This window comes from Podarcis vaucheri (genome assembly GCF_965113315.1).
Source record: "Podarcis vaucheri genome assembly, chromosome: 3".
Taxonomy (NCBI): Eukaryota; Metazoa; Chordata; class Lepidosauria; order Squamata; family Lacertidae; genus Podarcis; species Podarcis vaucheri.
Window position 1 is genome coordinate 12,407,668 of NC_138761.1, and position 23,937 is coordinate 12,431,604.

Genomic DNA, 23,937 nt, shown 5'->3' on the forward strand with positions numbered 1-23,937 from the left:
TAACCCGAGGTACTACTGTAGCTACCTTTCTACCGGTAGAACGGGGTGGGGGCATGGGCGTAGCCAGGATTTTTGTTCAGGGAGCAGGCTTTTGCTGGTTGGGCAGAACTTCAGATTTGTATTGATTTTTATTTATTGGGGGTGGGGGCAGCTTCCCCTCCTGCCCCGCCTTGGCTACATCCACAGGAAGGAATCAAGGTCAGAAGGGGCCACGGTTGGGAAAAGGCTGGGAAACACTGATCTAGTCCAAGCCCCTGCTATGCTGGAATCTCTTTGCCCGACACAGGATTTGAACCCACAACCCTGGGATTAAGAGCCTCATGCTCTGCTAACTGAGCTATGCGTTTCCTATTGGAACAAAGAGGCGGCGTCTGTATGATACATGGTTTATTTACATATAATGCAGCCTGGACCTAGATGGAGAAAGCATTCACATCCCAAGAAGATCCTCTTCGTTCCATTGCTGCAGCTTTGGTGTCCAAGAGACCCCAAACATCATGTCTGAGCCTCTTATCTGTAGCATAAAACAAGCTGCCTGCCTCGTGCGCTGGCCCCCTCCTCCAAAAAGATTTTTTTTTTCCTGGTCGCTTTTCTTCATTGCCCACTCCAGTTCTGCCCCTCCCTCCTGGAACTCGGAGCTTTTGTCTCTGCTAACTATCTCTCACCTCAGGGAGGAGCTTTGCCCATTTTCTATCCGGCTCAGAGATTCTGCTAATGGCCTTCGCCATTCTGGTGTTTCCCTCGCAAAGGAACTTCTGCCAGGCTTTTTCCTGGACACTGGTTTAAACTCCAGACCCCACTCTGGAATTTAATAGTTCGTTTAAATTCTAACTGGTTGATGAATTCAAATATTTTAGGGGAGTCTTCCCCCTCCCACCCCCCCACCACCCTTGTGCAAATTAATTGAAACAAAGCATGTTTTCTATCTTACTCGTAATCCTGTACTCAAAACAAACACGAAAAGTCAGTTGATCATTATGGTGTCGGAAGCCTGCAGCCAATAGAAGGAATGATGCGCTCGCCACAATATACTGAGGTTCCACGAAAGAGAGTTATTCCAGGGCTGGAAAAGAGGTATCCTGACAGTACTGGGATATTGCGGCAGGATGTAGCCCCCTGTCACACATCCAAAGTGGTGAAATTCATGGCAGAGCAGCAAATACATGTACTTGATCGGCCAGGGAATTCCCTGGACGTAAATCCCATTGAGAATCTGTGGGCTATATGCAAAAGTCGCCTCCGTGCTGTAGACTGTACGACTATGGAGAAGCTCATTGCACTGATTCAGATGTGGTACAGGGATCCGAAAATCAACAGTGACTGTTCGAAACTATAGTGGTACCTCAGGTTACATATGCTTCAGGTTACAGACTCCACTAACCCAGAAATATTACCTCGGGTTAAGAACTTTGCTTCAGGTTGAGAACAGAAATCATCCTGCTGGCGGCACAGCAGCAGCAGGAGGCCCCATTAGCTAAAATGGTGCTTCAGGTTAAGAACAGTTTCAGGTTAAGAATGGACCCCCAGAATGAATTAAGTACTTAACCCAAGGTACCACTTTAGTAGACTCCACGCCAAACCGTGTTCAAATGCTGCTTAAAAATAGCAGAGCTCATATCTGTTACTAATGTACGTACAGTCATACCTCATGTTACGTCCACTTCATGTTACGTTCTTTCAGGATACGTCCCACGGTGACCCGGAAGTACCTGAAAGGGTTACTTCCGGGTTTTGCCGCTCGCGCATGCGCAGACACGCGGAATGACATCCCGCGCATGAGCAGAAGCTGTGAATTGCAACTCGCGCGTGCGCAGACGCACAGACGCAGGTTGCATTCTTTTCATGTTGCGAACGGGCCTCCAGAACGGATCCCGTCCGCAACCAGAGGTACCACTGTATATGTGAGTTTTGTACAATAAGCTACATTGTTTGTTTCAATTAATTTGCACAAGGGTGTATAACAACATATTCCATTAAAAGCTTTGCAAGCTGGAGAGAAGCATCATTCAGTTCTATCAAGTCTCTCTCAATGAGGTATCTGCCTCGTTCAAGTCTATGTGAAAGATATTTACAAAGAGCCTAACCTCCTTCCAAGTTCTGATCTTGGAAAGAGCCAGAGAACAACTGGTGCGAAAGTGAACAGCTACCCATTAGTTAAGCAACGGCCACACTCAGGGCCTGCCTTGATCCATTATGAGCCTCCCAGGGCCCCCTTGGCAGTCCGTCGCTAACAGCCCCGAAGCAGCAGGAATGTGGAAGGAACAGGTGCTGGGGCTTGCCACAGCTGGGACCCACGCTGCGCAAAGAGAATAAGTGGTGCTACTGCTGTTTTTCCAGCAGCCTTGAATGAAGCCACCTACCTGAAGACGCTTAATTGTTTGACTCGCCTATAGATTTCCTTTTAAATGCCGGGTGCTGGCAACGTTTAACTCCTTCGGCTGCTGTCGACAGGTCCCTGGTGTCGTCGCCTTTCCCTAGCATTGTTTAAGGATCCGGGAAAAGTCTCTGGTCTCTGTAATATGGAGACCTGTGTATGTGTGCTGACAAATACAGACTGCCAGGTGTGTGTGCAGGAGCCAAGCCCTGTGACCAATAGGGCTCTGCAGGACTGGGGCCTTCCTAGGTTTGTTCTGAAGAGGCAAGGTATGGCCACACAGGTGAGGCCGATTGGTAACTCACAAGGGCCAGGAAGAGATATAAGGTCAGCATTTTCCCTTCACCTCTTTGCCACAGCAACACGTGCCCTGCCTTGCTGCATTTGACTCCCTGCACCTCGGACCCCTGACTTCGTGACTTCTTGCTCCTTGATCCTCGGACCCCTGACTTCGTGACTTCTTGCTTCTTGATCCTCGGACCCCTGACTTCGTGACTTCTTCCTCCTTGATCCTCGGACCCCTGACTTCGTGACTTCTTGCTTCTTGATCCTCGGACTCCTGACTTCGTGACTTCTTCCTCCTTGATCCTCGGACCCCTGACTTCGTGACTTCTTCCTCCTTGATCCTCGGACCCCTGACTGTGTGACTTCTTGCTCCTTGATCCTCTGACCCCTGACTTTGTGACTTCTTCCTCCTTGATCCCTCGGACCCCTGACTTTGACTTCTTCCTCCTTGATCCTCGAACCCCTGACTTCGTGACTTCTTGCTTCTTGATCCTCGGACTCCTGACTTTGTGACTTCTTCCTCCTTGATCCTCGGACCCCTGACTTTGTGACTTCTTGCTTCTTGATCCTCAGACCCCTGACTGTGTGACTCCTTGCTTCCTGACCCTCAGACCCTTGGCTTCTTGACTCCCGGCTCTCTGACCCTCGGACTCTTGGCTTTCTGACTCCTGGCTTCTGGACTCCTGTTCCTGCTCCCACCCTGCCATCTTGCCCCCAGTCCCGACGTCCTCAGCCGGGACTTCATTGCCCATGAACCGAACCGTGACACAGACCCTCCAAGTGTCCCTATGTTCCAGGGACAGTCCCAGATTTACAGAAGCCATTCTGGTTTCTGATTTGATCCCGCAATGTCCCGCTTTTCCTTAGGACGTCCCTATTTTCATTGGAGAGATGTTGGAGGCTATGGCAGGCTGTCCTGTTTTCATTGGAGAAATGTTGGAGGGTATGGAGTTTCTGCTACCCGAGCCATCAGAAGGCAGCCTTGCATAGGCTGTATATCGTCTTTTGGGCTGCAACCACCAATTCCTGTTCAGCCTCTCTCTCTTTCTGGCTGGTCGAAGTCTCCCCATTTCCCCAATGAGGCTCTGCTCTACAGGAGGAGTGGTTGATATAGCCAGAAGATCTGCTTCTTGGACTTTGATATCTAGAGTTGCAAGGGGAGGCCGTCCCTCCTCCATCCCTTAGTTGCCAACTTTCCTGTCCCATCCCCCCAGTCTGTTCCTTCTTCCTTCTTTCTCCTCTTCCATCTGGGGCCACCAAACCATGCCAGATCATAATGGAGCTCAGGGGCCCATGACAGCAGTTGCTCATCATCTAGGAGCTCTGCTGTTAATGTAGCAAACATACTGTGCATGGAATCTGTGATTTTGTGAAGATTCACAACCTTAAAATGAAAAAAAGAAAAGGAAATTCCACCCACAGTACATTCACAGCTTATCAGCAGAGTTGCCAGAATATCAACAAGTGGTGCAAAAGTAAAGAATGGACAGGTGAGGGGTGCAGGTATGTTACTTTTCAAAAACATATTGCAAATGCTGTGTATTAATAAGGTATTCTTCTTTCATTGAATTATGTAAAAAAAAATAAAAGGGCATGCAACTGCAATGTGAAAACCTAATTGTTTTCACTGTTGAACAAGATAAACAGAACAATTTTTGCTATTCACTATTACGAAGTGAATTTCTCACACTGATATCAGCAAAGAACTTTGCACTTGCAGTGATAATGACTCCGCGAGTGGCCTCTGGGTCTTCAGTTCCTTTTAAGACATTTAAACAGTGTGCTGTTTTCTCAAATAGCTCCAGATTCCAGACATTGTTACACCACGAAGAAGACAACTGCAAATCGTCAAATGCCTTCCGTTTTTCAGAAATGGGCATTTGAGCAACTGCCGGTAGCCTCCTTAAGAGTTCCTGGGAATGAAAATAAAAATAAAAAAGGATTGTTGCTTTGTTTTTCTGACCCTTCAGATATAAAAAACTTATACTGTAATGACGACCCATGAAGATACTATGGCCATGCTAAATTCACTGATGTCCTACCAGGCACACTAACTCTAGGGGATGGAGGTGTCACCAGTCCCCTCAATATTCCTTAGCGGGTGATTCAGCCCCCCAATATTGAGGGAACAGAGGAGGCTGAGAGCGTTGAAGGTGCAGCCATTGAAGCTGCACGGCGCTGGGCAAGGCCTTCTGCTGAAGGTGCGCCTCATCCCAACAATGTGTCATGCGTCACATGTGTTGTCACAGGCACACATTGTGCCACGGCCCCTCAGTTTTCAGCCCAAGGCACCATCTCTGTGTCCTACTTTTCTGGGCCAACTGAGGTGGCAAATGGATGGACTTGTCTTTAAGTTGCCAGGCTCAGTATGAGCAAAATAGAGCCCTTCAGACTCAAGTCTCCCGTTTCTGAATGAGCTGAACCCCATCTAAAAGTAGGGTTAAAGTTTTGGGGAAGTTCCAAAAAGTTTACTGTGCATTTCTGAAGCAACTAAAGCAGATGGGAGCCTGTGGCCTTCCAGAACCTGTTGGACTTCCAACTCCCATCTGCACCAGCCAGCATGGCCAGTGGTCAGCGCCAATGGGATTTGTAGTCTGGCAACACTTGGAGGGCCAGAAGTTCGTATAACAATGACAAAGCCACTTCCGACCTCATGCCCCCAACACCTGCGCGGAGGCTGGCTTTCAGCCCCACGCAATCAGGGGAATCCTCGGGCCACGTCATCCCCTGGCCAGCCAATCGGCTGGCTCAGGGGGTGCGGCCTGCCTCATTTGAGGCAAGCACGGCCCGGGATCTCCCTCTTTGGCCGCTCAGCTTTTTAGGTTTCCCACCCGCCCCCCCCCCTTTCAAGGTTTCCTTTCTGACCTTGTTATGGACCTCGGTTGGTCGCTGTTGAGGGGCCTTGGCAAATTGGCACTGGCCATTTGGTTTTTCACCTACCTCGTAGCAAATCGTCACAACTTCCTTGGTTTTGGCGGTTAGGCATTGGTAGGGGTATTGTTATGTAGATGTGTTAGGGGGGAGGAGCGCCATCACCTCCCCCAAATATTGAAGGCTAGTCCGGTAAAGGACTCCGGCGGGCGTGGCCCCATCCAAAGCCTATGCAGGCCAGGGCCCAAGGCACGCCCCCGAGTGGTGACCCCGGGGGAGTCCCTAGCTGATGTGCATCAGCAGGGCTCCCCCTGCTGGTGTTAATCCTTCCTGGTCTTCAAGCAAACAGGCTGAAGCCGGATAGTCGGTTAGGACCAATGCCTAAGCCAATACAGTGGTGCCCCGCAAGACGAATGCCTCACAAGACCGAAAACTCACTAGACGAAAGAGTTTTCCGTTTTGGAGGTGCTTCGCAAAACGAATTTCCTATGGGCTTGCTTCGCAAGACGACAATGTCTTGCGAGTTCCTGCTGGTTTTTTCCCCTCCCCCCCTTTTGCTAAGCCGCTAAGCCGCTTATCAGCTGATCCGATCAGCAGATAAGCCGCTAAAAGCCGCTAATAGCGCTAATCCGCTAATCCGTCAATGGGCTTGCTTCGCAAGACGAAAAAACCGCTAGACGAAGAGAATCACAGAACGGATTCTTTTCGTCTTGCGAGGCACCACTGTACCGCTCTTTACCTGTAACCAATAAAGTTGTGGCCTATTTTAGCCCATTAACCTAAATACTTGTGTCACGTGTCGTTATTTCCTACTGGTGGGAGGCGGGAACTCGCCACGCAACAAGAAAAAGTATACCTGTTATGGCTAGTTGGAATAAAACACTTAAACAGTACCTTTTCCCCCATCAAAGCTTCTTCTGAATGAATGGTTCCAACCTTTTCTTGAATAAGATAGCAGGGGACTCTCTTTCCGCTTCACACAGACCCTCCGAGTCAAAAGACTGGCTCTCTTCAGAGAATACTCTCTCTCCCCTCTTTTCTTTGTAGTGTTTTGGGAATTTGCGCACTCACTGCTGCTTGGAGTCAGTCTGCAAACTTCCGCTAACAATGCAATCAAGTAACTTCCATTCCCTGCCTTCTTTTTAGCAGATTGTAGAATAATTTAATAATAATAACTGTAATAATAACAATAAACGGGGCGAGGAGAGGAGGGGGAAGACCCTACAGCTTTGACAGATGGTACTCAGCGCTTGACTCCTGCTGAGCTCAGCAGGGCCGATGGTTTAGCACTGTCAAAAAGACTCTTGCCTATGAAGTGGATAACAAAGTGTGGGCTGCCAGCCTCCTTTCCTATAGAAAAGCTCGGTTGTTGTAACATGTTGCTCGTGCCTTTCTTTCGCTGCGGTGGGGGGAGCTTAAAAAAAAGAGAGACAGAAAACCTTCTGAAAGCTTTCGGCTGCCCTATGCGGTGGGCAGATGCTTTTGTGCTGGAGAAATTGGGAAGGGAAATCAAAGAAGCAGGAAGCGATGCGGCAGGGAGGGAACTTCGGAGGCCCAGGCGAGCTCCGGTGGCAAATTTGAAAGACTTCAAAGAGGATTCCAGCTCAAAGGGAAGACCTAGATATTGAATAGATGCTGCCTAGTGTTGGCGGTTCTTTCCCTTTGCCAAATGAGCTAATGCCAAAAAGCAAAGTGGACTTGGGCTATAAAATGCTGCTTTAGCAGAATTTTCGCTAGCGACCTCTCGGCTGCAAACCTGTTGCCATCCCGCCGTGTTCTGTCTCTTCAGACATGCCCCCACCCGCCTGGCCAGATTGGGAGCATTGCAAACCATCCTTTCTGGTAAGCCTGAAAATCTTTTTTTTTAATGGGGTGAGGTAGAAAGTTATGTTAACTGTGCAAGATGTAACCTTCCCGCTCTGTTACAAACACCTTGATTTTCCTGTGGTGGAAGGAAGAGTGTCGGCCCGCCCACCCCCAGTCCCAAAAATGTATGTGTTACACTGAATGCCCAAAATTAGGTGGGAGGCTGCACTGATAGGCGAATGTTGACAATCCCAGATTAATTTTGAGCCGACATGAAAATGGATATAGATGGAGACATGGATGTATTTCCACTCTTGGAGAGTACACAAGTAAGCACTTGTCAGCTGTCACCAGTGTATCTAAGTTTTTGGAAATTCACCTGCTTCACCCAGGATTGTCAAAATTTGCAAACTGAGTGCCCACCACCAAATTTTGGATACTCTCTTGGTGTAGTTTTAAGGCAACCTGCTAAAGAACTGCCATCCACTGGTAACATTCAAAATCCAGAGTTAATTCTATAATGTCACCCTGCTAAAAAGTTTTAATTTGGCTTCCTTTTTTAGCACGTAAGACGCAAGGGCATGTTGAAATCAACAGCGCGTACTCTTATGTAGGGTTGTTCAGGGTTGAAACGCCAAAAATATAGCACACTGCTCAATATGACGATTCTCTTTATACTTCTCCATGGACATAATTTGCTTCAGAAAAATTAATGTGGCATTAATAACTGAAATATAATTTGTGGCATAAGTTGAAAAGGTCCCGTCCCTGAGAATCTCTAAGTAAGAGATATTAGCCGGCAGGTATATAAAGGAGGGGGTGAATAAGGTGGGAGTTGAATGGCAATGAAATGCAAAAATTACAATCCTTTATAATCCTACACAGGTTTATTTTGCTATTACTTTAATATTTGCCTATTGTGTCTATAGAATTGTAAAGGGATGAGCGCACTCAGTGAAGAGCATTAGAGTACATGTAGTTTGCTTTTTGATTCTAAGGGAGCTGGGCATGTTTAGCCTGGAGAAGAGGAGGTTAAGGGGTGATATGATAGCCATGTTCAAATATATAAAAGGATGTCACATAGAGGAGGGAGAAAGGTTGTTTTCTGCTGCTCCAGAGAAGCGGACACGGAGCAATGGATCCAAACTACAAGAAAGAAGATTCCACCTAAACATTAGGAAGAACTTCCTGACAGTAAGAGCTGTTCGACAGTGGAATTTGCTGCCAAGGAGTGTGGTGGAGTCTCCTACTTTGGAGGTCTTTAAGCAGAGGCTTGACAACCATATGCCAGGAGTGCTCTGATGGTGTTTCCTGCTTGGCAGGGGGTTGGACTCAATGGCCCTTGTGGTCTCTTCCAACTCTATGATTCTATGAGAGAAAAACATAGTATTTTGGCAGAAGCATATTCCATTTTCTGAGGGCCACTACAGATATCCTTTTTTATTGTTTATTCATGATGACTTGTACTCATGGTGCTATCGGGGTGGTTATACAGAATCCTGCCTCCTATACTGCTTGCACCATCAAAACTTCCAAGACATGCTTCCTTTCCCATCTTTATATGCCCCATAGCTTCTTGCTGAAATTCTTGAACATTTCATCCCACAAATGCACGGCGGAGGGGGGTAGTCCTGCTTTTGTTGCACTATAGTTCAAGAGCTGGGGTATGTGGGGGGTTAGGGGAGGGGTAATATCGCTGGTGAATGGACGCGGGTGGTGCTGTGTGTTAAACCACAGAGCCTAGGGCTTGCCGATCAGAAGGTCGGCAGTTCGAATCCCCGCGACGGGGTGAGCTCCCGTTCCTCAGTCGCTGCTCCTGCCAACCTAGCAGTTCAAAAGCACGTCAAAGTGCAAGTAGATAAATAGGTACCGCTCCAGCGGGAAGGTAAACGGCGTTTCCGTGCGCTGCTCTGGTTCGCCAGAAGTGGCTTAGTCATGCTGGCCACATGACCCGGAAGCTGTACGCTGGCTCCCTCGGCCAATAAAGCGAGATGAGCGCTGCAACCCCAGAGTCGGCCACGACTGGACCTAACGGTCAGGGGTCCCTTTACCTTTAATTTTGCTGTTGAGGGGCACGTCATGCTCATTCTGGGGTAGTTCGGTCCCCACCCGGCACTCAGCTCTCACCTGTGGCTCCTAGAAGTTGTCAGCATGTGACAACGGCTTCGACTGGCCAGCTAAAACAGGTGAAGATAACTCATGGATCTCAAATGTTCTGTGAGGTTGGGACTTCCTCTGCATGTGAAGACAGGCTCTGATGAATGGAATAGATGAGACCAATAGTGGGTCCAACGGTCGAGAAGGTGCTGTAGAGGGAAAAGAGGGGCAGATGGGGCTCCTCAACCTGGGAAGGCAGCCCATCTAGGAGAAGGAAAACTCTGATCTTAAACCTTCACTGCCTTGCAGGATACATTCAGGAGTAAAAAAAAACACCAATCTGGAGAGGCACTGAAGTAACATAAATGCAAGGGGTGGGAGGGACGTTTTTAGGGGACAGGAATGCTTCACCTGTGCTGTGTCTTTCCATTCTAACCCCCCAAATCTGCCTCTTTTGGGGGGTAACTTTCTGCCGTTTTGGCTTACTGCTTGGGGTGAAGACACTATTTACACCAGAGAGAAGACTGTCTGTGGGCTTTCCCTCAGTGGAAAGGGGACCAAAACACAACCACTCTACCAAATTCACACTTTTTTTTCTGTTCTCCAGCCAGGTAATAATAATAATAATTAGTAATAATAACAATAATTTATTTATACCCCGCCCATCTGGCTGGGACTCCTCACCCACTCTGGGCGGCTTCCACCAAAACACAATAACCTATTAAACATTAAAAGCTTCCCTAAACAGGGCTGCCTTCAGATGTCTTCTAAAAGTTTGGTAGTTATTTTTCTATTTGACATCTGGTGGGAGGGTGTTCCACAGGGCGGGTACCACTACCGAGAGGGCCCTCTGCCTGGTTCCCTGTAACTTGGCTTCTTGCGGTGAGGGAACCGCCAGATGGCCCTCGGCGCTGGACAGAAATGAATGCGTGCTTTACTGGAAAATATCATGCACAAATGCATTGTGTTTGGGGAAGCTGGTTTGCAAAAGTGTTTCTTTTAGGAGAGATTGCATATGAAAATGTGTTTATTGGGAGAAATTCAAACAAGAACACTGATGATTTTCAGGAGGCCTTTTTTAAATCGTCACCGCCACCACCATTGCAAACTAATGTGGAAACACTGACAGGCCGTTGCAGCTATTGGGTTTTTATTTGAATCAGCCAGCCACCTTAAGGATCATCAGTAGTGTTTATATTTAATATTTATTTCTTAAATTGCGTTTTATGTTTTAACATTTTACGCCACCCTGATGTTTCATCCTACGTTGGTACAGAAATGCTTTTTAAAAAAAAAATGCATAGAACTGAACTTAAGATTGCAAAAATGAGAAACCAAATACCGTATTTTTCGCTCTATAAGACGCAGCAGACCACAAGACGCACCCAGTTTTTGGAGGAGTAAAACAAGAAAAAAAATATTCTGAATCTCAGAAGCCAGAACAGCAAGAGGGATCGCTGTGCAGTGATAGCAGCGATCCCTCTTGCTGTTCTGGCTTCTGGGATAGCTGCGCAGCCTGCATTCGCTCCATAAGACGCACACACACATTTCCCCTTACTTTTTAGGAGGGAAAAAGTGAGTCTTATAGAGCAAAAAATACGGTAGATCTGCCCATCTCTAGGCACCTTTCGCTTCTGCTTGGGAGCTCATGAAATTGTTAACTCCATTATATTTTCTTTTAAAAAACATATATCTGTGTGAGCCACTTTGATGACCCAGTGTGGAAATATTTCCACGAATAAAATAAATATGGCAATTGGTTGAGAGGGGAGCTATTCCCTCCTTAGGTGCAAACTGCCCTCTGCAGAGTTGGGAAGAGGCCCAACGCCAGAGTCTGTCTGCAGAAGCCCCAAATCTCCACCTCACCCCTTCTCTAGAGAAATCCCCCTCCTCTCCGCTCCAAGCTCCATCTCCTAGTGAAAGCACAAAATGCTGGCAGGTGGCGTTTGGACCCAGGAAGCGAAATCTCTGGACCCTGCATCTGTTGCACCTGCCGTTCTGTGGCTGGGGTCTCTGGCTTTGTTGACTAGAAAAAGAAACAGGGCATAATGCCAGGAATTTGTGTGCCTTCTGAGCCAGATCCCAGTTGCTAAGGGGCTTGGGGAAGACATCAAGAGAGAAGGGGGGGAATAAAAAATAAAAGTAAATCTTGTTTTTCCTTTTTCACAGAGAGAGGTGTGGGCAGATTGTATGTTAACAAGGAGAGGGAGGGTGTTCTCAATCCCATTTGGAGAAGGGCGGTAGCTCAGTGGCAAAGCATCTGCCTTGCGAAGCAGAAGGTGTCAAGTTCGATTCCTGTCATCTCCAGGTAGAGTTGGGAGAGAATCGCTGCCTGGAAACCCGGAGAGCTGTTGCCAGTCTGTGTTGGCAATACTGAGCTAGACCATCAGAAAGTGTTTATTTATCTGGCGGCGGCGGGGGACCGGACCCAGAATTAAATATAAATTACTAACAGATTCAAAAGAAGGAAGGGGATTTTCTCTGCCGGATTGGAAGATATATTTTGATGCCGCAGCCCTTTGTTGGGTTAAGGAATGGATTAAATTAGATAATGCTGATGTTCTTTATTTGGAGGGGTTCGACAATGTACAGTGGTACCTCTGGTTAAGTACTTCATTCGTTCCGGAGGTCCATACTTAACCTAAAACTGTTCTTAACCTGAAGCACTACTTTAGCTAATGGGGCCTCCTGCTGCTGCTGCGCCGCCAGAGCACGATTTCTGTTCTCATCCTGAAGCAAAGTTCTTAACCCGAGGTACTATTTCTGGGTTAGCGGAGTCTGGAACCTGAAGCGTATGTAACCCAAGGTACCACTGTATTCAGTTGGCATGCTTATTTATGGTATGATAAGATAAAGGCTCATAAAGGCTTTAAAAACCAAATAATTAGAAAATATACAATGTTTGGATAAAATATAAAGATCTCTTAGAAAGGAAAACACCTAGGTGGCTTTCACCAATGGAAGCAAAGGCCCAGAAGAAGTTAAATATGGAGAGTACCTGGTTGAGATATTCTGATTTACTGTTGGAAGATAAGGAAGGATACAAATTAAGACCATTTGAGCAAATCAAAGATAAATTGGATTGGCTACATTATTATCGGATTAATGAATTGTTTAAACTTGACAAGAAAAATGGTTTTGCGTCAGAAAAAAACAAATTGGAAACGGAGTTGTTAGATACTAATGTTAAAAATTTATCAAAAATGTATAATTTGTTGTTGGAGTGGCACACAAAGGGGGCTGGATGTGGCCCAATCGCCTTCTCAATCTGACCCGCGGACAGTCTGGGAATCAGCATATTTTTACATAAATAGGATGTGTCCTTTTATTTAAAATGCATCTCTGGGTTATTTGTGGGGCATAGGAATTCATCCCCCCCCCAAAAAAAATATAGTCCGTCCCCCCACAAGATCTGAGGGACAGTGGACCGGCCCCCTGCTGAAAAAGTTTGCTGACCCCTGAGCTAGATCGATCAATGGTCTGACTTTGTATCAGGCAGCTTCCTATTTCTATGCTCCCTTGTTGGGTAATTAGTCCGGGAGGGTTGGGTCTCATTAGAAAAAGGTCTCTTGATAGCTGGAAATCTCTCTCTGATTTTGAATGGGATACCCATCAATGTTTGGTGACACAGAGAGATGCCCAAATTGCTGTCTAAGTGGCCTGATCCATAGGGAAACTGACTACCAAAGATAGGCGATGGCCTGTACATTGTATTAATCATGCGAAGAATTTGTTTTCTGCCTTATCTTTTTCTGCTATTGCATTTTTGGTATGATTGTTGTTGTTGTTTAGTCGTTTAGTCTTGCCTGACTCTTCGTGACCCCATGGACCAGAGCACGCCAGGCACTCCTGTCTTCCACTGCCTCCTGCAGTTTGGTCAAACTCATGCTGGTAGCTTTGAGAACACTGTCCAACCATCTCGTCCTCTGTCGCCCCCTTCTCCTTGTGCCCTCCATCTTTCCCAACATCAGGGTCTTTTCCAGGGAGTCTTCTCTTCTCATGAGGTGGCCAAAGTACTGGAGCCTCAGCTTCAGGATCTGTCCTTCCAGTGAGCACTCAGGGCTGAATTCCTTCAGAATGGAGAGGTTTGATCTTCTTGCAGTCCATGGGACTCTCAAGAGTCTCCTCAGCCACCATAATTCAAAAGCATCAATTCTTCGGCGATCAGCCTTCTTTATGGTCCAGCTCTCACTTCCATACATCACTACTGGGAAAACCAGAGCTTTAACAATACAGACCTTTGTTGGCAAGGTATGATTGTAGTGACTGCAATGCTTGCTCATTTTTAAGGTTATGGTTATTGTGAGCAGCTTTGAGCTCAACATTGCTGTTGGAAAAGCAGAATGGAAATATCAAAAGAGGGAAGTCGGTAGTCCCAGGGTTCAAGAGAGACAGGAAGGCAAAGTGAGACAAAATCAGCACCTTAGAGAGGAACTAATGCGTGGGTTTCAGGACCACAGCAACTCGGCAGCAGAGGCAGAACATACAAGTTGTCTCAGCAATGCCCTTGAGCAGCTGGCAGATCTTAATAGCAGAGGTGGGGAACCACCGACACCGGAGCCCAATGTGGCCCTCTAGCCTCTTTCTGGTACGCTCCCTCTCCCCAGACTACACCAATCACTGGCCCTGCTTCCGACCCTGGGGCTTCCCTCCCGCCCAGATGGAATGTATCCTTGAGTTCTGATCATGTCTCTGCAAAAGGACAGAGGGGGTTGTGTGAGTGCATGTACTGTGCAAAGGTGAAATTTGCGTTCATTGCTCCACCTACGGGTGCCTCCAGCCCCGCCTTGAAGAAGATAAGGATACAAGAATGAGATACATTATATACAGTGGTTCCCCGCAAGATGAATGCCTCACAAGACGGAAAACTCGCTAGACGAAAGAGTTTTCCGTTTTGGAGGTGCTTCGCAAAACGAATCTCCTATGGGCTTGCTTCGCAAGACAAAATGTCTTGTGAGTTCCTGCGGGGTTCCCCCCCCCTTTTTTCTAAGCCGCTAAGTGGCTTATCAGCTGATCCGATAAGCCGCTAAAAGCTGCTAAAAGCCGCTAATAGCGCTAATCCGCTAATCCTTCAATGGGCTTGCTTCGCAAGACGAAAAAAACGCTAGACGAAGAGAATCACAGAACGGATTCTTTTCGTCTTGTGAGGCACCACGGTATAGATATACAGATACAGATGAAATGGAGATATGGATATACAGTCATACCTCGGGTTACAGACGCTTCAGGTTGCGCGTTTTCGGGTAACGGACGCGCCCAAACCCGGAAGTACCGGAACAGGTTACTTTCGGGTTTTGGCGCTCGCGCATGTGCAGAAACACTAAATTGCACTTTGCGCAGAAGTGCCAAATCGCGACCCACGTGTGTGCAGATCTGGCGATGTGGGTTGCGAACGCTGCGGGTTGCGAATTTAAATAATACTAATACTAGATAACAAATAATGTTGTGAAGTGATTAAATAGCCAGTGAGTTGGGAGGTGTGGGGTCAAATCCACCCTTAGCAATAGATCCTCCTGCACGGATCACGTTCGCAACCCAAACGTCCACTGCATAGATATATAGCTATATACCGTATTTTTCGCTTCATAGGGTGCACCGGACCATAGGGCACACCTAGTTTTTAGGGGGGGTCAAGAAAAAAAATCTTATTTCCCCCCCAGCCCCAAAGAGCAGCGTACAGGCTGTGCGCAACCTCTCCCTGCCGGAGGAGTTGCGCGCGGCTATGTCACAAGCCAAGGCAGCCAGCAGGATGGATCCCGCTGGCTGTTTTGGCTTCCTCTTTAGCCCCACGCAACCTCTCCCTGCTGGGAGAGGCTGCGCGGGGCTAAAGACGCCATAGCCACGTGCAGCCTCTCCCTGCCGGAGGGGCTGCGAGTGGCTATCCCTGAAGCCTGGAGAGTGAGAGGGGTCGATGCGCACTGACCGCTCTCGCTCTCCAGGCTTCAGCGAAAGCAACGCGAAGCCTTTTTTTTAAAGATATTTTTATTAGTTTTACAAAAAAATTTAAGACAGTACTAACATATAGAAAGACATACAAACATGTATAATTTCATAAACAAATTTTCATAAACTTCGTTCCTCAGACTTCCCCATACCTCCCCTTTCTGCATCCCAATGTCCAAAGTTTTTCAGCAACTTCTAATGATTCTGTCAAAGGTATGTCTTACTAGCATTTCTTGTTACATCTGTTATTATCTCGCTGTAACCCTTTCATTCTAAAAACCTTGACATCTTAACCTTCATTAAGTTTGTAATAATCCTTAAGATAAATTTTAAATTTCTTCCATTCTTCTTCTGCCGTCTCTTTCCCCTGATCACGGATTCTGCCCGAGCAACGCGAAGCCTTTGGAGCATGGAGGGAGCGCTCCCTCTGCGCTTTGGAGGCTTAGCGTTGCTATCGCTGAAGCCAAGGAGCCTGCATTCGCTCCATAGGATGCACACACATTTCCCCTTAATTTTTGGACGGGAAAAGGTGTGTCCTATAGAGCGAAAAATACGGTAGATAAAGATACAGGTATACAACACATTTCAAATTAAAAAGTGTCTGTGCAACACAGAAAGCTGCCTTAAACTAAGTCAGACCCTTGATCCTCCCAGCTCAGTAATGTCTACACATGAGGTCCCCAATGTGGTGCCCATGGGCACCATAGTGTCCTTAAATACCCCCTTGGTGCCTTTCAATGCCCCCTGCCCTCCCATTAAAATTTTGGGAAGGTTTTTAAAATATATATGTATAGTTTGGCTGAAGAGGTTGCCTCCTTGGGGGGAGGCAAGGTGTTATATTTTGTTTGCTTGGCGTAGATGAAGAAGCTTGCATATTGAGGACTGGGAATGAGGGCTCTTGCATTGATTGCAACTTGGGCACTATTGTAAAACTGCTGCATTTTTATTTTATTTTATTTACTTGCTTGTTTCCAGGACTAATTCAAGAAGATGCAGCTTCTGACAGTCAAAGCCTGGAGCAGCCTGGATCTCAAGGAGAACTTTCTCTCCTATAATCTCCCAGGGCTTTTAGGATCTACAAGTGAGACCCTAATCTAAGTTCCTTCCTTTAGCAAGGTAATGTTATCATCTACCTGGGGCAAGACCTTATCTGTTGTAGCCCCAGAGTTGTGGAACGCTCTCCTCCGTGAGGTCTGTATTAATTCTTCATTGGTAGACAGGGGGGAAATGTGGCTATTAATTTGGATGTTTGGGGATTGGTGGAGATACTTGTGTAATTAGAAATGTCCGTTTTGAATCATTTAGGGTTTTTTTCTATTTCAAATGGATTGCTTTTATTTGCATTTTCAAACAGTAAAAAAATTGTGAGCAGATGCTCTTTTATTGAAAGATAGTGTAAATAAATAAAATCCTCAAGGCAGGGAACATGTCTTGTTGCTGCTTATATTACTCTTTATTTACAGAAATTGTACTGTATAATGTCTGGACGTTCTGTTTATTGAGCATTCATCCTTGATTTGCTTGCATAAAGCTTATGCCAGAGTCTAGATCATATCTGGTCTTTTTGAACATTTGTTTAGGGGGCAATTATATGGCAAATGAGCATTCATTCTCCATTCACCCTGATTTGCTTGCAAGGTGTTCATTCATCTTCTATATTATATTCATTCAGCCCATACATTTCTGTGAATCTTCCCCATCGCAAAACTCCCGGTTCTCCGTTAAAGTAGATCTATTGCAGCAGGGGAGTCCTTGAATGTACTTTAATTATGCAAACTTATCGTTCCAGTATGTCCAGTCTGGAGATGCTCTAAGTTTTTAAAAAATAATACCCACGAACTGCTTCCCTCTGCACCCCTATCTATATCCCTCCCATCAGAAATCCCTCATGTTGTGAAATTGTACCTGCTATCAAATAAGCAAGCAAGTGGTTGTGCTTCTTTCATTGCAATGTATAAGAGCAGGGGTCAGCAAACTTTTTCAGCAGGGGGCCGGTCCACTGTCCCTCAGACCTTGTGGGGGGCCGGACTATATTTTGGGGGGAAATATGAAGAAATTCCTATGCCCCACAAATAACCCAGAGATGCATTTTAAATAAAAGCACACATTCTACTCATGTAAAAACATACTGATTTAGAAGGCCATTGGGCTGGATCTGGCCCCTGGGCCTTAGTTTGCCTACCCATGTAAAAGTGGTTTGGATCCTGCCCCAATATACACATTATTTCTTGTAAGGCAGGCATGTCCAAAGTCCATTTCGGGTGTCTAATCGGTTTAATCCAGCCCCTGTGGCAGTTTATTTCCTGGAGTAAAATCCTAAAAAAAAAAACCTCAACAATTTCAGTCCCAAAAAAAAGGTCAGCAACTGTGGTCGGCCCTTTGGTCGGCCATCACGGCTCTTCACTTCATCAAATCTGGACCTCTTTGAAAAAAGTTTGAACACCACTGTTGTAAGATAAGGGAGAGAAGAGGCTAGGCTTGTCTCCAAGTGTAACTCCCCTTTTATACCGGGACAGAAAAAATTGTTGTGGCAGAAATGGCCCCTCAATATTCCACAGCCCACATGGTGGGAAGAGGCCAATGGGGTCTATTACGCCCTCCAAAAAGCTCCACACACAAACACCGGGCACCCACAATGTTGGGTGCCCCCTCAGTGTTCCTGCACCCCTCACTTTTAATAACAATATAGTCTGTATAGCCCACTCTTCACTGAATATTTCAGAGTGGAGAATATAGCAATGTCCAATGTGCAAAAAATTGCAGAATCAAAAAATAATAATTCAAAATTAAGTAAGGTAAAGGTACCCCTGACCATTAGGTCCAGTTGTGGCTGACTGGGGTTGCGGCGCTCATCTCGCTTTATTGGCCGAGGAAGACGACGTACAGCTTCCGGGTCATGTGGCCAGCATGATTAAGCCACTTCTGGCGAACCAGAGCAGCGCACAGAAATGCCATTTACCTTCCCGCCGGAGTGGTACCTATTTATCTACTTGCACTTTGACGTGCTTTCAAACTGCTAGGTTGGCAGGAGTAGGGACCGAGCAACGGGAGCTCACCTTGTCGTGGGGATTCGAACTGCCGACCTTCTGATCGGCAAGTCCTAGGCTCTGTGGTTTAACCCACTGCGCCACCCGCATCCCTTAAAATTAAGTACTCCAGCATAAATCAGAAGGAAAAAAATTAAGCAGCTCTGAGAACAACCATTAGAATGTCCCTATAACCCAAAGGTCTGGGTAAGGAAAATAGGGACACCCACCCAACTAAAACAACAAAAGGGCCTTATGAAAATGTCCAGTCCATCGTAAGATCCCAGGATAGGTTGAAATTTGTGAAACAGCAGAATTAAAACCAATTCAATGCGAGTGTCGGTGAATCACCACTTACAGACAGCAGGGGGAGTGCTGCGCTCATTCCATTACTCTCTGAATTTTTCTCCTGCTGCTGCGCTGCCTTTCTTCGATTCATCTATAATAAGAGTGCAACTTGCCCAGAAAGAACTATGACAGCAACAAACAGCCCTCGCTGCTTGATTTTGAGGCCACAAAGTTTCCAGACAGGCTGTTCCCCTTTCCATTTCTCTTTTCCAACCTATACCCGACATTCCTGAGCTACTGGGCACGTTCAGTCCCCATCATTGGGCCATTGTGGGGGGTAGATTTTTAGTTTGCTTTGTACTTTGCAAGGCTTAGGGTGCCTGCCACCTGCAGCATGCCAATACCTCCCTCCTGTTTTTTGGTGGGCTTCTTTGGTGCCATTCCTGTGGGCACTCGCCCCCTGAAATTGCTATCAGGAGGAGAAATTATTGGCTGCTTCCATCAAGCAGTGACAACATTTTAGATTTGCCTTTTTTTCTATTGGGTTTAAGAAAGAAGAAGTAAAATACACCCAGCTTTTGCTATCTTTATCGACTGGGTGGGGGTGGGGAGCCATAGCTTTGTAGTCTGCTTTGCATATAAATACCAGATTCAATCTTCTAAGAAATCTTTTGTTGACGAAAGGAACAACCACGGGGTGCTAGCATCAGCCACAGTGGGGCCTGTGGGCCCTGGCATTTGCACAACTTTGCTTCGTACTGATGCCCGGCCTGCCATGCAAGCCCTCCCACCTTTGGAGGTACAGTGGTTGGCAATCAAAGACGGGGCCTTTTCGGTGGTGGCACCCTTGAGTTGTGCACTATTTGTTCCAAGGACATTTGGCTTGTTTTCCTTTTGGCATCAGGTAAAGACTCCTCCTCCCCCTCTCCTGGGCCTTTAAAGGTTCATTTCAATTTTGCCTTTTCTGGTTTCAACCTTTATTGCTGCTTTTTAAATTTACAGGTTTGCTTTGGCTACTTTTTTTGTGTGTGGCTGAAAAGCTTGCTTTTTAATGTGAATTGTGTTGTGAAGCTTCCCCACACCCTTCTGTATAGCCCAGAGAGATGCCTTGAAAGTTTCAGACAAAAGGCAGTTAGGAATCTTTTAAATACAGTGGTACCTCAAGTTACAGATGCTTCAGGTTACAGACGCTTCGGGTTACAGACTCCACTAACCCAGAAATAGTACCTTAGGTTAATAACTTTGCTTCAGGATGAGAACAGAAATCACGTGGCGGAGGTGTAAGCCCCCATTAGCTAAAGTGGTACCTCAGGTTAAGAACAGTTTCAGGTTAAGACCAGACCTCCAGATTTGATGTATTTTATGTTTCATATTCTTTATTCTTCTTTTTTTTCTTTTCGTTTTATTTTTTTCTTTTATTATTGTTTACTCTGTCTTTTGTTATGTTTTTGTATGAAAAGTAATAAATATTATTGTGAAGAAGAAAAGACCAGACTTCCAGAACGAATTAAGTTCTTAACCCGAGGTATCACTGTATATACATGCATACATAACTGGGAAACGATAGAAAAGAAAGTGGTATTCTATCAAAGAGAGGAATGCACTGGAATCAGAAAACTTGTGTGATCTCAACAGAAATGTTCACAGCCTACAGCTGCAATCCTACCTGTGAGTGATTCTCCTGAGTAGACATGCACGAGACTGCCATGTTCATATATCAAATTCTGGATATCAGTTTGCCCGGAAGTTCAGTTCTGTTGAAAAAGCCACGAACTATCCTAGTATTGTGCGTTGCAGAGGGTTGAATTGGATGACCCCTTGGTGTCCCTTCCATTTGTACAATCCTATGATTCTACCCACCCACCCCCCAAATTTGATGATAGCGTCCTGGCAAATTGCACTGGATACTTTTTTTATAATAATTTTTTAAAAAGCAAGCGAAAGAGCTCACGCTGTGCCTTGCATCTGCCTCCTAAATGAACTCTAATAAGATTTACTTAATCCACTTGAAAAGGGGGGAAATGCTGTTTTTGTCCCCCAATTTGTTGAAACATCTGAAAGTTCGCAAGGTTGCGACCCCTCTTTCGGAAAGGGGAATCCCCTGCCACCTGTAAATATCCTGGGGAAAACAGTTGGGAACAATGAAACACGTGCTGGTTAACTGTTGCCCGGGCAACGGTTACGGTTCATCCGTAGGGGGTCTCCGGCCCCACCAAGGCTTTGTCCGCAGGAGACGTGGGCCAGCTGTTGCCAAATAGCCATTGTGGAAGATCATTGTGAACTAATAGTCAGCCGCACAAATAGGCCCCTGTTCCTTCTCAGTGGGTTTTGTCTTTTTCAAGGGGGGTATTCCCTGCACCTCCCACAGCAGATAACTCTCCAAGTTAGCATCGTGAAAACAGCCCTTTCCTTTAGACGCATAAATATCCCGTTTATAATACAGTGGTTCTCGAACATTTTTTTCCTCAGGCCACACTTTCAGAACAAAAAAATGGCTCTCAGATTTTTTTATTGATAAGAAATACATTGGAAAACACGAGCAGGGTTGTCCTCGGAATCATTTGCTGACATTTTGAAAATATATCTATTCGTATTCCGCAAATGAAAAAAGAAAACAATTGTTTTGATATTATACTATGCTACACTGAAATGTTTAAATGTTCTTTGATTGTCCTTGAGTCCTGTCATGCTAGTCATTCTCTCCTGCCCCACAAGTGTGGCACACCACAGCCTTTGAGAACCACTGATTTAATAGAATGGACACCAGCTTAACATTGGTTACTTAGGTCCTTTTCATGTATGGGTGAGATGTAGCAGAAATATCCAATAGGATGGTGCAGAATGATCCTGGGTGAAAGAGTCAGAATAGTTAGGAAATTCTGAGTCCCTGAAGCAAAAAAAACATTCTGCCATGGATATTGCAGCTCTCTGGTCTTCCCCGCCTGCGTTCTTGGGGGTTGCATCTCTGGGGGTGGCCCAAACAGGCCATCTCAAGATCTCACGGGAGCCATTGAAGCAACAAAGCAGGACTCCCTGGTCCTGAGTGGGGTAACTGTGCCCCTGAAGGACCAGGTGTGCAGCCAGGTGAGTCATTTTGGACTCACAGCTGTCCGTGGAGGCGCAGGTCAATTCTGTGTCCACGGCAGCTGCTTATCAGCTCCATCTGGTGTGCAGGCTGAGACCCTATCTGCCCATGGACTGTCTCACCAGAGTGGTGCATGCTCTGGTTATCTCCCGCTTGGACTACTGCAACACGCTGTACGTGGGGCTACCTTTGAAGGTGATCCAGAAACTACAACTAATCCAGAATGCAGCAGCTAGACTGGTGGCTGGGAGCGGCCGCCGAGACCATACCACACCGGTCCTGAAAGACCTACATTGGCTCCCAGTCCGTTTCCAAGCACAATTGAAAGTCTTGGTGCTGACCTTTAAAGCCCTAAACAGTCTCAGCCTGGTATACCTGAAGGAGCATCTCCATCACTGTCACTGAGGCCGGACAGCTCTGAGGGCCTTCTGGCGGTTCCCTCCCTGCGAAAAATGAGGTTGCAAGGAACCAGGAAGAGGGCCTTCTTGGTTGTGGTGCCCTCCCTGTAGAACACCCTCCCATCAGATGTCAAGGAAATAAACAACGCTCTGACTTTTAGAAGACATCTGAAGGCAGTCCTGTTGAGGGGAGTTTTTAATGTTTGATGTTTTATTGTGTTTTTAATATTCTGTTGGGAGCCACCCAGAGTGGCTGGGGAAACCCAGCCAGAGGGGCGGGCTATAAATAAATAGATGATGATGATGATGATGATGTATGAATAGAAGGAGTGGCCTCATGACCTCGCAAGCTTGGATCCAAGTCACAGACTGAGAAATCTCTGCAGGCAAATGTGATGGCATGACCGCGATCTCACAGCTACCTGTAGAGGTTCCGCGATCTGGAGGCCTTACAATCCCAGGGTGCACCTTGAGCATGTATTGCAAAAATGGGCTGATAAATTCACAGTTGCGCAGCAAACAATTCACTTGTGTTGCTCTATTTTTGCTCTGTTAAACTGGGTTACTCTGGAAGAGGACCCCACTATGTAGCACCCACAGCCATAAAAGGCAGCCGGTATTAAGTAATTTTGGCAAGATTTATCATGCAGGAGCAAGAACCTGACTTCTGGGATGTTTGCAGGTAGGATTTCCACCTTTTGGTATGGGCTGAAACTGTGTGATCTTAGCAGGACACACCAACTCTTGAGAGATGCGTCTTCCACCATTTTGGTGGTAGAACATCTGCTTTGCATGCAAAAGGTCCTAAGTTCCATCCCCGGCATCTTCAGGTAAGGCCAGGGAAAGAACCCTATCTGAAGTCCTAGAGGATCACTGCAAGTCAATGTAGACAATACTGAGCTACATGGATCAGTGATCTGTCTCTGTTGTTGGCATCCATCTGTCTCGGGAGACAATGGAAGAGTATGCCCTCAAGAGTGAAGTCAAACTGTTGGAGAGTTGCATGGTGAGTTCCTGACCCCCCCCCCCGGTGGAATTAATGACATATGACACAATTAATGGGCTAAAAAAAGGCCACAACTTTATCAGTTACAGGTGATGAGCGGTATTGGCTTAGGCATTGGTCCGAACTGACTATATCTGACTCCAGCCCGTCTGCTTGAAGTCCAGGAAGGGTTAATCACTAGCAGGGGGAGTCCTGCTGATGCACATCAACTAGGAACTCCCCCGGGGTCACCGATAGGGGGCGTGCCTTAGGCCCTCACCTCCCTAGGCTTCGGACAGGGCCACGCCCCCCAGAATACATTAACGGACTACCCTTCAATATGTGGGGGAGGTGATGGCGCTACTTCCCCTCTTCCATCTACAGAACTATGCCAATGCCTAACCGCCATTACCCAGAAAGTTGTGACGATTTGCTACAAGGTAGGCGAAAAACCAATTGGCCAATTTGCCGAGTGGAAAAATTCCTACCAGGCCCCTCAACGGCGACCAACCGAGATCCATAGCAAGGTTAAAGAAAGAAAACCTTATAGGGCAAGAGGGTGGGAAAACAGGAACAGCTGGCGAGCGAACAAAGAGGGAGATCCCCGGCTGCGTCCTGCCTTTATAGGGCAGGCCACACCCCCGGACCAACCCGATTGGCCGGCTAGGGGGTGATGCAGCCAGGCACCCCCCCAATCGCACGTGGAGAGACTATGAAGCCTGCAACCCCACCTCCTCTAGAGGCAGAGAGGCAGAGATGAGTCCGGCTGGTGATGAAGC

At 46.6% G+C, this 23,937-nt stretch overlaps 1 long non-coding RNA gene across 2 annotated transcripts in view; it reads left to right on the plus strand.

Annotated features, from left to right (window-relative positions):
• LOC309529785 overlaps window positions 1-23,937 on the plus strand; it is an 81,352-nt gene that overhangs the window by 45,390 nt on the left and 12,025 nt on the right. For both annotated transcript variants that reach the window (XR_014218455.1, XR_014218456.1), the window contains exon 2: window positions 16,352-16,492. This is a non-coding gene — a long non-coding RNA (uncharacterized lncRNA). The remainder of the gene's footprint in view (window positions 1-16,351; window positions 16,493-23,937) is intronic.